This window comes from Epinephelus lanceolatus, chromosome 19 (assembly GCF_041903045.1).
Source record: "Epinephelus lanceolatus isolate andai-2023 chromosome 19, ASM4190304v1, whole genome shotgun sequence".
NCBI lineage: Eukaryota > Metazoa > Chordata > Actinopteri > Perciformes > Serranidae > Epinephelus > Epinephelus lanceolatus.
Genome location: NC_135752.1, coordinates 6,066,488 through 6,079,182, shown reverse-complemented (window position 1 = coordinate 6,079,182; position 12,695 = coordinate 6,066,488). Strand labels below are relative to the sequence as shown.

The window sequence follows — 12,695 nt, the reverse complement described above, 5'->3', positions numbered from 1 at the left end:
TCGGTTCTCGGTAATACCAATTCAGTTCGGTATTCCGTCTTGGACCAGGGTTTTTTTTTGTTTGTTTGTTTGTTTGTTTTTTTTTTGAGACTGACTGGACCGCATACGTCATTTTACAAACATACTTTGGCGGAACATACACGGAGCGGACTCCGCGGAGGTGCACCAGGACTAAAAGCGGACATCCGCAAGCCCTCTGCGCACAAAGCTCAGATTTTACGACCGCGCGGACTCCACTCCGCACACTAGTGTCACACAGAAGACTGCTCGGCATGTATTTTTTAGATCGCGGGGATTTTTCACGGACATTTTAACAGGAAACTACAACGCGGAAGTGCGCTTGACTATGGAAGCCCGAATGGCTGCGGACATTCCTCCGCTTATAGTATGCCTGAGTCTGTGAGCACCTCTTCGCCAAGCGCACAGTGAGCAGGAGAGAGAGAGAGAGGGGTGGGGGTGGGGCGGGGACAGAGCTAGGCGGTGCGAGTGCGCATGCGCCGAGGCCTCTACTGTAGCCTGGAGCTTGTTTAACAGTGATGGGGAGACGACAATGGCGGACAATTTAGTCTCGAAGAAATCAAAGAATGCTCCAATATGGCAACACTTTGGCTTTGAGCCAGACGAAGGAGACAACCCTTGTTTGCACTGATTGAGTAAGCTAAACCTGCAAATTTATTTGTAAGGAATAAAAGAAACAATGTGTTACTGTCACTCTGTTGTCCTATGGTCGTTTTTTTATTTTAAATGAGTCAATTGCGCCCCCAAGTGGCGAAAATCCGGCATTACCGATTTGATGCGTTTTTTCACAAAAACCGGACCGTTTTTTTTTTTCTCATACTGACCCAACCCTACTGGTGGGCGTGATTTGTAGGGGTGTGTTGTATATGTTACCTAGCAGACAGTTTTCTACCACTTACTTTTACTGGTACATTGCTGTGTTTCTTACCACCACCTTTAGATCAGTGGCATAATGTATATTTGTGCATAAAGATTGCTCAGTAACAAAAAAGAATTACAAAAACAGTATACATAGGCCAGACACTGAGAGTGACAGCAGCATATTCAAAAAGCCTGAACACCTCACCACTTTTGGATTGCTCTCTTTAAGTCAGGCATTAAGCACTGATGCCAACAGCGTCACTCAGACTAAACAGCCACAGTAATGAATGTATTGTTTGGTTTCACTAGAACATGCTGCAGCTTTGACTCCATGTGGGGTTAGTCATTTTGATCCACAGTCTGCACAGACAGTTAGACTTTATTTGCAGATATTTACGTCAGACTTACATAGTGCATTTTTTATCTCTGTAGAGGGTAGAGGTCAGCTGTTACTCACATATTTGAATCGTTCATAGATGTTTCATGGGTCTTGTTGGATTTATGATTTCTGAAGTTTTTGGGTTATGTTCTCTCTAATTTAAAGAGGCAACAGATAGGATTTGTTGTTTTTTTTTTAGCTTGGCACCACCTAGCGTCAGCAGTGTTGCTCGCACTGTCGCAAAGACCAAATTGACCGTGGGGTTCAGAGATAATCAATAAAATGTAGGCTGTAAAGCCACCAGTATACCTCTTTGTGTATGTAGAATGAGAAGGTGTGTGGACACTATACTAAATAAATGAGTAAAGAGGCCGAGCAACAATTATCAGATTTAACTGAAGAAAAAAAACAAATAGTAATGCAAATAATTATAGCAGAATGCACTGTACCAGTACAAACAACTTACAGTAAATTATACCAATATGTACAGTATCAGTACAAACAACAGTAGACACGTAAGGGATAACATATAGTGAGCCGGTGACTGTTGAAAAATAACTCCTGACGGGAATGGAACCCCGATGCACAGCCGAGTTATTTTGCAACTGTCATTGGCTCACTATACATTATCACGCTTAGAACATGGCTTACTACTGAAAGATTCCAATGTTACAACTGGCGTCAATATTATTAAACTGCTGGCAGAGTGTATTGACAGAGGAGAGGCGTTCACCAGACAAACGGGAGCGGAGAAGAGGATCTTACTCCACTTCTCTCGGTCGGAGAGGCTGGGTGCCCAGTAGCTGCGGCGGCGGCGTAGCGACCAACACTCGCTACCCGGTCCCTGGTTACAGCGATTTGCGATTATGGCCAGCTAGGAATGAACTAGCAGCCAGTACAGTACAGTCCTCTCTCGTCTAGCTAACATTTAGCCGTGTTACTTACTGATCCATTAGAAAGAAAGCTAGCTGGACATCGGCTTTGAAGCCTCTTTGGTCATGGAGCTCCCTCCCATTTATCACTCTCCTTTTTGTGCATCCTCGCCTCCTCAGACAGATTAGCTCGTTTTCTTTTGGGAGGCCGTTTTTCACTTGTCTCTAAACTTTGTCCGTCTGCCATTGTGCTCCTGATTCAACTATCTCATGCCCCGGCCAGTTCCTCAGAAGGACCAGCTCCAGTCCCTGATTGGCTGACCAACCAGTTTGGCAATACATGACGCATTTCCTGCCGTAAAGCAGATTTTTTTCCGCGAAAATTCGTCCCTGGTGGCAGAAGCTTATTGCAAAGATTGCAAAGCCATTAAGAAACCTATGTAAACGCTGATAGTCTGATTTTACTGTGTATACTACCCTGTGCAACCCACATTATTTTCATAATGATATATATAGGCAAAAATGCTGTCTGTTGCTTCTTTAAAATGAACTAAACATTTGGTTTAGGGCTGCAACAAAAAAAAAAATTTTCATAGTAAAATTGTCCTTCACAAGTTATCAGATTGCTTTTGTAGGTAACAGTCCAAAACCAGATAATATCAAGTATACAGTGATATGGAACTAAGAAAACCCTTATCACAGTTGTTGCGGATTAATTGTCTGTCGATCGATTATTTAGTTAATCAACTAATCAGTTGAGCGTCAGATAAAAGCTTTTATGAAGGCAGTAAATTATTGCGTTATCTGGTTGGAACCAGAGAAAGTTTGGCATTTTTGCTTGATATGTAACTTACTCGGTGAAGTAATTATCAATAATAGCATTTTGATGATTGAGAATTGTTCAGCAGTAATTTGTTTTATTCCCAGCTACTGAAATCTGATATTCTTCTGACATGTCTTGAATTACATTTTCTTCTAAAGGTTGCTGATTAATTTAGTATCGTGTGTATATATATCATCAATTATTAGTTTATAGGTGTGGGGGAAAAATCATACATAGTATTGTGATGTATGTATTGTGATGTATGCTCTCGCGAGATGACGTCACACACAGCCCAGAGGAAGTGAAGGGTAAGGGAAACGCTTAGTATGCTATCTACAGAGATAGCACTGGCGATCTGAACCGGTCAGTGGCGACAAAAAGCACTTTTAATGCGCAAACTTCTACGGGACATGTTTGCCCCCATATCTACCTCACAGCTGCCAGCTGCGTCCGCCTCCCTCAATACTGAACCAATTTTAAAACGAGTTGTACCTATGAATCATACGCACACATACACATGGGGAAATAGGGCCCAGGTTGAAAAGTACCGAAGTTATCCTTTTAAGTATTGTGATGATATTCTAATATGGGGCCTCTGGTGATTTCAACTTCTATTTACACTGCTCAACACAGACATCAAATTCACTTTTGGATAAACTGAAATAAATTCAAGAGTTGTATTCTGAATAATTATACTAACATTTGGACACAGGATATCCAAATGAGTGAAAATTACAGTAGAATTTACTGATCTTGTAAGGTTACCTAGTAGTTATGCCAGTATGTAATCTTTAGCTCACATTTAATCTTGAAACACCTGCATTTAAATTTTGTTATTTGCACATGATTGAAATTGAAGCCACTGTTTTTAAATTTTCTTTGATGGCATAAAATATTTTTTAATGTTTATTTTCTCAAAACCCAGTCAAGAATGTATTTCACAAAGTGGCACTGTGGGATTTTAACTCCATATTATGTGTATTTGGTGGCCAGAGTTTGTTGATTTTATGTGGAAGCATTTTGATGTTTTCCTGTATGATAAAGAGCAGGCAAGGTTTTGGCCTCCTCGTCTTTCCCTGTACTTCTTTTGTCTTCCCAGAGATTCAGGTCAGACAGAGGGAGTAGCAGGAGTGGCCCTACTCACAGTCACTGTAGAGTAACAGCTGATGTCTGATGATGTCACCATTTTAAAGACTGGGTAATGCAACTTTAAGCAGACGAGAAGCCTGGACACTCGCCTCATTTCCCAGATATGTAGCTGTTTGAAAGACTGTGGTTGGAGAGTGCTGGTAAAGTTAATGACGGGCATTTATTTAAAATGAGTTGGTCTGCAGGAGGGAACAGGTTTTTATGGAGAGGAATGTGGTGATGTGTTGGGTGTCTGTCCCCCAGTTTGGTTCAGACTGAAATTGGTTGGATTGACAGAAATTTTTGTACCAATACCAATGGTGCTTAGAGGATGAGTTTACTGACTTAAAGGGATAGTGCACCCAAAAATGAAAATTCAGCCATTATCTACTCATCTAGGGAGGCTCAGGTGAAATTTTAGAGTCCTCACATCACTTGCGGAGGTCCAAGGGGAGAGGGGGTAGCAACACAACTCCACCTAATGGAGGCTTACGGCGCCCCAGATTCAAACGCCCAAAAACACATAATTGAAACCACAAAATATCTCCATACTGCTCGTCCGTAGTGATCAAAGTGTCCTGAAGCCTTGACATAAGAAGTTGTTTGGAAAAATGTCACTTGAACTCATTGTAGCCTGTAGCTCTAACTGCCTCTCTGGGCACCGAGCTCACATGAGACAGTGAGACATGGGCACTGCGTTCATGTGTGTTTACGTGCTTTCGCTGGTCTCGTGAGCACACGTGAACATGGTGCACAAGGAAGCTACAGGCTACAATGAGGCTAAAAACAGAGTTCAAATGACGTTTTTCCAAACAACTTTTTATGTTGGGGCTTCAGGACACTTTGATCACTATGGACGAGCACTATGGAGATATTTTGTGGTTTCAAATATGTGTTTTTGGGCGTTTGAATCTGGGGCGCCGTCAGCCTCCATTAGGTGGAAATGTGTTGCTACCCCCTCTCCCCTTGGATCTCCGCAAGTGTTGTGAGGACTCTAAAACTTCACCTGATGTCACGGCACAAGTCAGAGGGCTGCTGGTGGCCCAAAATGTCATATTTTTAGGTTTATTAAATGTACCGGAATTCACAAATTTGTTGGACATTCCTGTAATCTTATGTTACAATGTCTGCCATGACAGCAGATGCTGTATTTAATCATGTTGATAATGATCCAGTGGTGCTTTACCGTCCAAGAGGTGCGTCATGTTGAAAGAATATCTTCACCAGTGGCCTGCTAGTTGGCAAACTTTGAACTTTTGAAAAAGACTCCATTCCTGTTGACAGTATTAAGTATCCTCTGTAATCTAAACATTTACTTGTGCTGTCATGGCTGACGTATGCTGCCCTCATCCCCCCTGAGATGAAGACGTATTTTCATAATGACAATCGTGATGGCGCGCCTGCTCTCGAATGTTTGTTGGCAGTTAGTCAAAGGGGATTAGAAGGAACACCTGCAGTTCCTCTGTTTATTTAGTCATCATAGTTTTGAAAGTCATATTCCAAGATCTTGTCTTTAAAACACAGGACACTCTGCAGTTGCCAGGAAGCACTGCCGTCAGATGAAAACGGCCTCACAATCAGATTATTGTAGAGCCCACTGGCCATTAATGTGTCTGGAGAAACCCAGCAACTACAGTAGCTGAGTCAACAAATGCACAACCAAGTTGTATGACAATATGGTGGGAGTTCGGGGTGGGAGATCAAGCTGCAAACAATTCCAAGTGGATTTTACAGGAGCTGCAGTTTCCATTTCCGTGTCCTGGATGCTGTTTTATTGCTTGAGCTTCAGCCAAGTGAGCTGTGGCTTAAGTTTTGTAGCATGATCTAAGACAATGAAAACGCCTCATCTGTTATGCTCTTTGTGTAAAAAGAAAATACGAGCGATATTCATGACCTACTGGCAGAATCATGGCATATATATATATACACTGCATTGTGCCATAGTTGGATAAATATTCATAAATCGCAAGTACTGGTCCTCTTAACCATTAGATGCAATGGAAATTTGAGCTGAAACAATTAGTCAGTTAATTGCCTGACTGACAAAGTGAATCAGGAACTATTTTGATAATGATCATTTAAGTATTTTTTAAGCAAGGATACCAAACTCTCTACACTTCCAGCTTCACTGAATGTGAAAATGTGCTTCTTTTTTTTCAGTTTTATGTCATTGTAAACTGAATATCTTTGGATTCTGGACTTTTAATAAGACAACAAGCAATTTAAGGATGTCACATTGGACTTTGAGAACTTGATGAACATTTTTCACTAATATGAGACTATTCTCATTCTCTTCAGTTTTCCAGCGGACCGTTCGAGCAAATCCGGCTTCTCTGCTGCTAACGCTGCTGCCGGGATACAGCTGAGGAGACTGCTAATGCTACGTACTGGGACACTGCTAATGCTGCTTGCCGTGCTGCTGTAGCTCAGTCGTAACTGTAACTGATGCTGAGACTCTACTGACTGTGTGACTGGTAGACGGCGTGGGTGGCGCAACAGGCCAAAACACAAATTCAAAACATAAACATGATTTGCGGACCGTAAATTTTTTTTTTAAAATGAGAATATTCTGGCTGTACTGTTGTTGTCGGTGAGATCAGTATGTTATATGACCATTATTCCTTAGTCTCTGTGACATATTAGGAGGATTTTACGACTATTTGCTTTAGATTTCTTACATATAGTTCCTATAAGAAAATAGTTATTGAAAATAATTGTTAGTTATAGCCCAATAGAACATATACTTTTCTTAGTTGCAGTAACATAGTCAAAGTGTTTTTAACCTTTTAAATAACACTCATGTTCTACATGAAGTTCCCAGAAGTATAAAGAGTTCTGTATAATTTCATTGGTCAGTCAGTAGGAGCATCCACACACAAATCATAACAGTGCGGTTCTCCTCTGTGTTTAACCTGAAACTCTAAGAAAAGACTACGCTGGAAAGAAACACTCATGAGCACTCAACCAGGCAATGACATTTTCCAAAAAGTAATTTTCTGGTCTGCTACCAAAGGATAGTTGGTGTCATATCCTAATGATCAAGACCACCTACTGACCATCACAGCTCATAATACTATTTATTGGCTTACTGTTTCTATTACTTTGATGATCCTGCACATTTCAGGATGCTTTTGCACATTATGTCACTTTTAACCTCAGCAGTGTTTACACTCTTGTAACTCTGTAGGTCATGGCAACAAGTTTACTGAATCAAACCTGCTACTGTTTGGCATTGTTTGTCCTCTAAATAAGGCAGCTCACCTCCTGCCAATGTCAGCTTTCACTGTAGGAGATTATCATTTTGTGTTGTGAATTATGCAACTTTGAAGCTGATACGCAGTTGCGCTTTCCTCTGCAGGGATGGAATGTAACTACATACACTTACAGTACTTACAAGTACTGTACTTAAGTGATTATGAGGAACTTGCCACCAAATGAAGAAAATTGACAATGCGGTTTAAATTTTACCCAAATAAAAATGAAATTATGTGCTTTAATGTTGTAGGGGTGGGAATCGCCAGTGGACCCACGATACAATATTTTCAATACTTAGGTCATGATACGATGTTTTTGTGATTTTGTGATATGCAGAGTATTGCGATACAATATATTGTGATTTAAATTTCCTTTTTTCCAACTGCAAATTATTTCCCTAAAGGAAAACTTTATCAACATCTGTTTTACCCCATGAGATAAAGTTTTCTGTCTGTTCATCTGACTTTAATCAATTTTATTGCAGCAAAATGTGATGCAAAGCAGACATACTGACCAACACCGTCATAAAACCTGTCAGAAATACCTGACAAACCGAACTGTTGGCAGATTTAACACTTTCTTTGAGGCCAGGTTAAGCATGTGAGTGAAACACTTAACATGCGGGTATCCCGCTAACTTAATGGCAACAGCCATATTAGAAGCATTGTCTGTTACAATGACAAGGTTTTTGTCAGCAATCTTTGTGCTGCATTTTGCAGGAGGTCTGCAATGTTTGCTCTGGGGCCTCCCTAGTGTAGTGGTTAGAGCACTTGCCTTCCATGCAAATTTTTTTTCCCAGGGTTTGAATCCTGCTGGGGTCAACATCAGCAAAGGCATGCGGTCGCAAGAGGCTCCCACCGCCAATTCAAATGGGATCAGATTCCCAGATGGTCGCATTTGGCGACCACTTTAGGTGTCAGTGTAGTACCTTTTTCCAACTACTTGCTCGAGTGCGACCCGCAAATTTGCAGATGTCCTTTTTTTTTTTTGTATATATATTGAAAAATGAGGGAGCAAGTCCATCAGTGTAGGCAAATATGTCTAAGAGGGGGAGGGTCTGGGGGTGAGTGATTAGTTAACCCTCTAAGTGCCAAACTTGCAAACTTGCGACAAGCAACATTGCTGTATAAAACAGACCATATCTCCGAATATATTGCCAAATCAAGTCAGAGAAAGCAGAGTAAAAGACAGCAGACAGAGAAGGATAGAGACCACACAAAATGCTGAAAGGATTTTTTGCCGTTGATGAAGTACTAGTCAGTTACTTGTCGATTCTACTTGGAAATATTTGCCCTCTGATGACGGTCGGTCGTCAATTGACCAAAGTGAAAGTGACGGTGCGTCTGTACAAAGCATGCCATGGTCAATCCTCACAAAGCAGCACATGACATCGATCATACCCAGACTTTGCCCCACCATGGTCGGTATGGCAGAAATCAGCCAAGAAGGGGACATGTTGGAGGTAGCAGGGGTGGTCAAAGCATGGCTGTAAACAGCGATGATGATCGCTGGGTCCTGGGACCCCTTCTGTTCAATCTCTACATGCTGCCTTTAGGCCAGTTAATACAAAGTAATAATGTGTCCTACAACAATTATGCAGACAACACTCAGATCTATGTCTCACTGACAGCGGGTGAATATGGGCCAGTGGATTCACTCCGTCACTGCATCCAACAGGTCAGTGTGTGGATGCAAAACAACTTTCTCCAGCTAAATTCAGACAAGACTGAAGTCATCATATTTGGTCCACAGAAAAAAAGAGAAAGTGTCAGCAGTCACCTCCAGTCTCTCTCTCGAAAAACCTACAAATCAGGTTAGAAATCTCGGGGTAATAATGGACTCAGACTTGAACTTTAACAGCCACATCAAATCAATAACATCAGCAGCTTTTTACCATCTAAAAAACATTGCCAAAATCAAAGGTATAGTGTCTAAACCTGACTTGGAGAGACTTATCCATGCATTTGTCTCTAGTAGGTTAGACTACTGTAACGGCCTACTCACTGGCCTCTCCAAACGGGCTGTAAGACAGCTGCAGTACATCCAGAATGCTGCTGCTCGGGTCCTGACCAGAACCAGGAAGTACGAGCACATTAGTCCTGTGCTCAGGTCTCTACACTGGCTTCCTGTGGCTCAGAGAATAGACTTTAAAACAGCTCTGCTTGTGTGCAAGTCTCTCCACGGCCTAGCACCAAAGTACATCTCTGACATGTTAGTGCCATATGAACCATCTCGGACTCTGAGGACCTCAGGGACCGGCCTCCTGCTGGTGCCCAGAGTCAAGACTAAACATGGGGAATCAGGATTCCAGTTTTATGCAGCTAAAATCTGGAACAGTCTTTCTGAAGATGTGAGACAGGCCTCTACTCTGACAATGTTCAAATCTAGGCTCAAAACAGCTCTATTTCACTGAGCATATGACTGAAAGGATCTTATCTGCACTCTTCTCTTTTAAAGTTCATTTTATAATGATTATTTATGTTTTTATTTTGTATTGTGATTTTAATGCATTTTCTTGTTCTGTAAAGCACTTTGAATTACTTTGTGTACGAATTGTGCTCTACAAATAAACTTGCCTTGCCTTGCCTTGCCTTGCCTTGCCTTGCCTTGAGAAATGAGGATCACAAGTAGCTCAGGGACTTATCACAAATGAAACCAACAGATATGCTAATCATTTCTTATCCAGAGAACAGATAAAACCAAAATCCAGATTCAATGACTGGTATGATGTTACTGCCCCTGATTGAGGACTACTGGGTAGGATTTTGGCCAATTTATACACCTGGCTTTGGCAAAGTGATGGCATTGAACAGATTTGAAATAATCCTTTCTTTCCTCTACGTTGCAAATAATGCAGAACGTGTTGAGAGGGGTCAGCCAGGCCATGATAGATTGTTCAAAGTGCGTCCAATAATTGATTTCATAATTCCTCATTTTTCAGCTGTCAATGGTCCACTAAAGTAGGCTGACCAAACGTCCTCTTTTGCCTGGACATGTCCACTTTTAACGTCCCATCCGGGGCATCCGGGGGGTTTTTATAAACTGATGATAATGTCCGGTGTTCTGTGTGTTTGTGTGTGTCTTAGAGTGCAGCACGGGCCGCATATTTCTGTCCGAACCCGAACCGAGCCCGACATTATTTAATGACCAAAGCACTCAGTTTGTGTCACACAGTTGTTACGGTTACAGGCTATTTAACAGGCCGGGCGTGCGGCGTGGGTGCTCAGCATAGAGGGAGACCTCCGTGTTTGAGACGGGAGAGGGAGGCGGGATGTACGACGCTTTCAGAGGAGAGGGAGAAATAAAACAAAATAAGATAAAATAGGAAAAACCTGTCTCCCTCTTTAATTTTATATTCAGCGTTTAATCAAGGCGGAGGCGGGCGGCTGGAGGTCCGAGACTTCCAGCGAGGGGAGAGGTAGAAACAAACAGCCAATGTGTGTCTGTGTGTGTTATGTTCAGGTGTTGTCACGTAAATAACAGTGCTCAAGCAATAAACAGGACAGACAATAGGATTTTATTGATTTTTACACTACATTTTCACTGAAAGCTGACCGAATCTGACCCAAGCCCGAATACAGTTTATAGCTACATTTTTGACCAAACCCAGCCCGACCTGTCGGGTACCGTCGGGGTCGGATCGCCACACTCTAGTGTGTGTATGTGTCCCCTATTGGGGCCTATCTGAATTTCTGTCTATGAGAGATATTATTTTGTAATATAACTGAATTTTCTATCCATACATATAAATTTTAAATATATTAAAATTATAAGGCATCTTTGAGTAAACTGCGAGTATCATTTAAGTAGGCTATGTCATGGCCGGCCGAGTGTCCTCCTTTTTGGAAATCAAAATATGGTCACCCTACACTAAAGGAACTTTCCCTGGATGAAATGACCATTGTGTTCAAGGGAAGGTCAACTTTGAAACTGCACAATCCCAAAAAACTTGATAAATACAGCTACAGAGCATTTGTCTTGAGTGAAGCCAGCTCAGGCTATGTTTTACAGTGGTATACACTGGACACAGTGCAGATGAGGCTGATAATTTAGGTGCAACCCATCTTATTGTCTTGTCAGCTGATGGCTCCATACACAGCGAAAGGGCATGAGGTGTATATGGATTGCTATTACACATCATCAGCCATAGCTAATGAGTTAGCAGCTAACAAAACTGGAATGCATTGGACAGTGAACTGCAACAGGCGAGGGATGCCAAGGGGCCTGAGACCAGCCCAGTTGCCTTTTGAGAAGGGGAGATGACCCAGTATTCATGCGACATGATAAACTGTTGTGCATGGCATGACACGAAGCGTCTCACTATGCTGTCATCCATTCATGGGCACATATGCATTCAGAAATGAATTTGAACCAAAATGTGTTTCATAACCTCAAGAAACCAGGGTGTGTCCACGTATGACTCCTTTAGTGAGGAGTAGGTACAGCTGAAAACGTACCTCTTTCCACACCGATCCAGGAAATGGTACAACCCCATTTTTAATGCGGTTATTAGCATCAGCGTGGTCAATGCCCACATCATTTACAGCCAGTGTAGTCCTGGTTCACACAAACCACTGAGGGCTTCATTAAGGATCATGTCATCTACACTCATCATTGTTTTAAGCTGTGGTCGTGTCCAACATCATGTTCAAGGCTGGCGAAATAGCTATAGACACATTTTTCACCCCTGTGTCAGAGCCAGGCCCTGCACAGCGAAAAGTTGCTGAGGAAAACTTGGATACAGACTCAGAAGAAACCATACAGAAATCTACACATTACACAGGAATGGTTTAATGAATTTGCATGTCTCAGGTACAACCAAACAAATAGTACAGTGAACTGTGTGTTATGTGCAGATATGGCCACAAATATGCACCGAGAGCAAAGTTTGCAAAAGCAACCGGGACAAATTTAACTTTTGAAAAAGAACGGCGTAAATGTTAACCCTACATATAGCAACGACACTGCATGTGCACAGTTCATTTGCGTTATTGCAGATTCTCTCAAGCGAAGGACCCATGAGAAGATTAAGGGTGCCACTTATTTCTCATCCATAATCGATGGATGGATGGATCGACGGTTTCAGCTGAAGAATGTGAAATAGTCAAGGATCCTGAAAAAACAGAAGTCAACAAATATTTTGATTTTAGCAATTTGTTTTGGGGCACTACCCACACGTTTAGCTGTGTTGCTCATTCCACAGAAGCACGATCCTTACAAGTTATACCTTGTTGTAAAGGAGACTAATCAGGCTTTCCAACAATATCTAATACAACACCAATTAGTATTATTAAAGAGGAGAAATAATTAAAAGAAATAACGTTTCCAAACTTTAAAAAAAAAAAAAAGTTTAATTAAT

General features: G+C 41.7%; 1 long non-coding RNA gene across 1 annotated transcript; it reads left to right on the top strand.

The window, feature by feature from the left end:
* On the top strand, positions 1 to 9,922 carry LOC144458776 (uncharacterized). Its single transcript, XR_013488160.1, has 2 exons — positions 1 to 653; positions 6,380 to 9,922. It is a non-coding gene; the product is annotated as an uncharacterized LOC144458776 (long non-coding RNA).
* Positions 9,923 to 12,695: the final 2,773 nt, after the last annotated feature.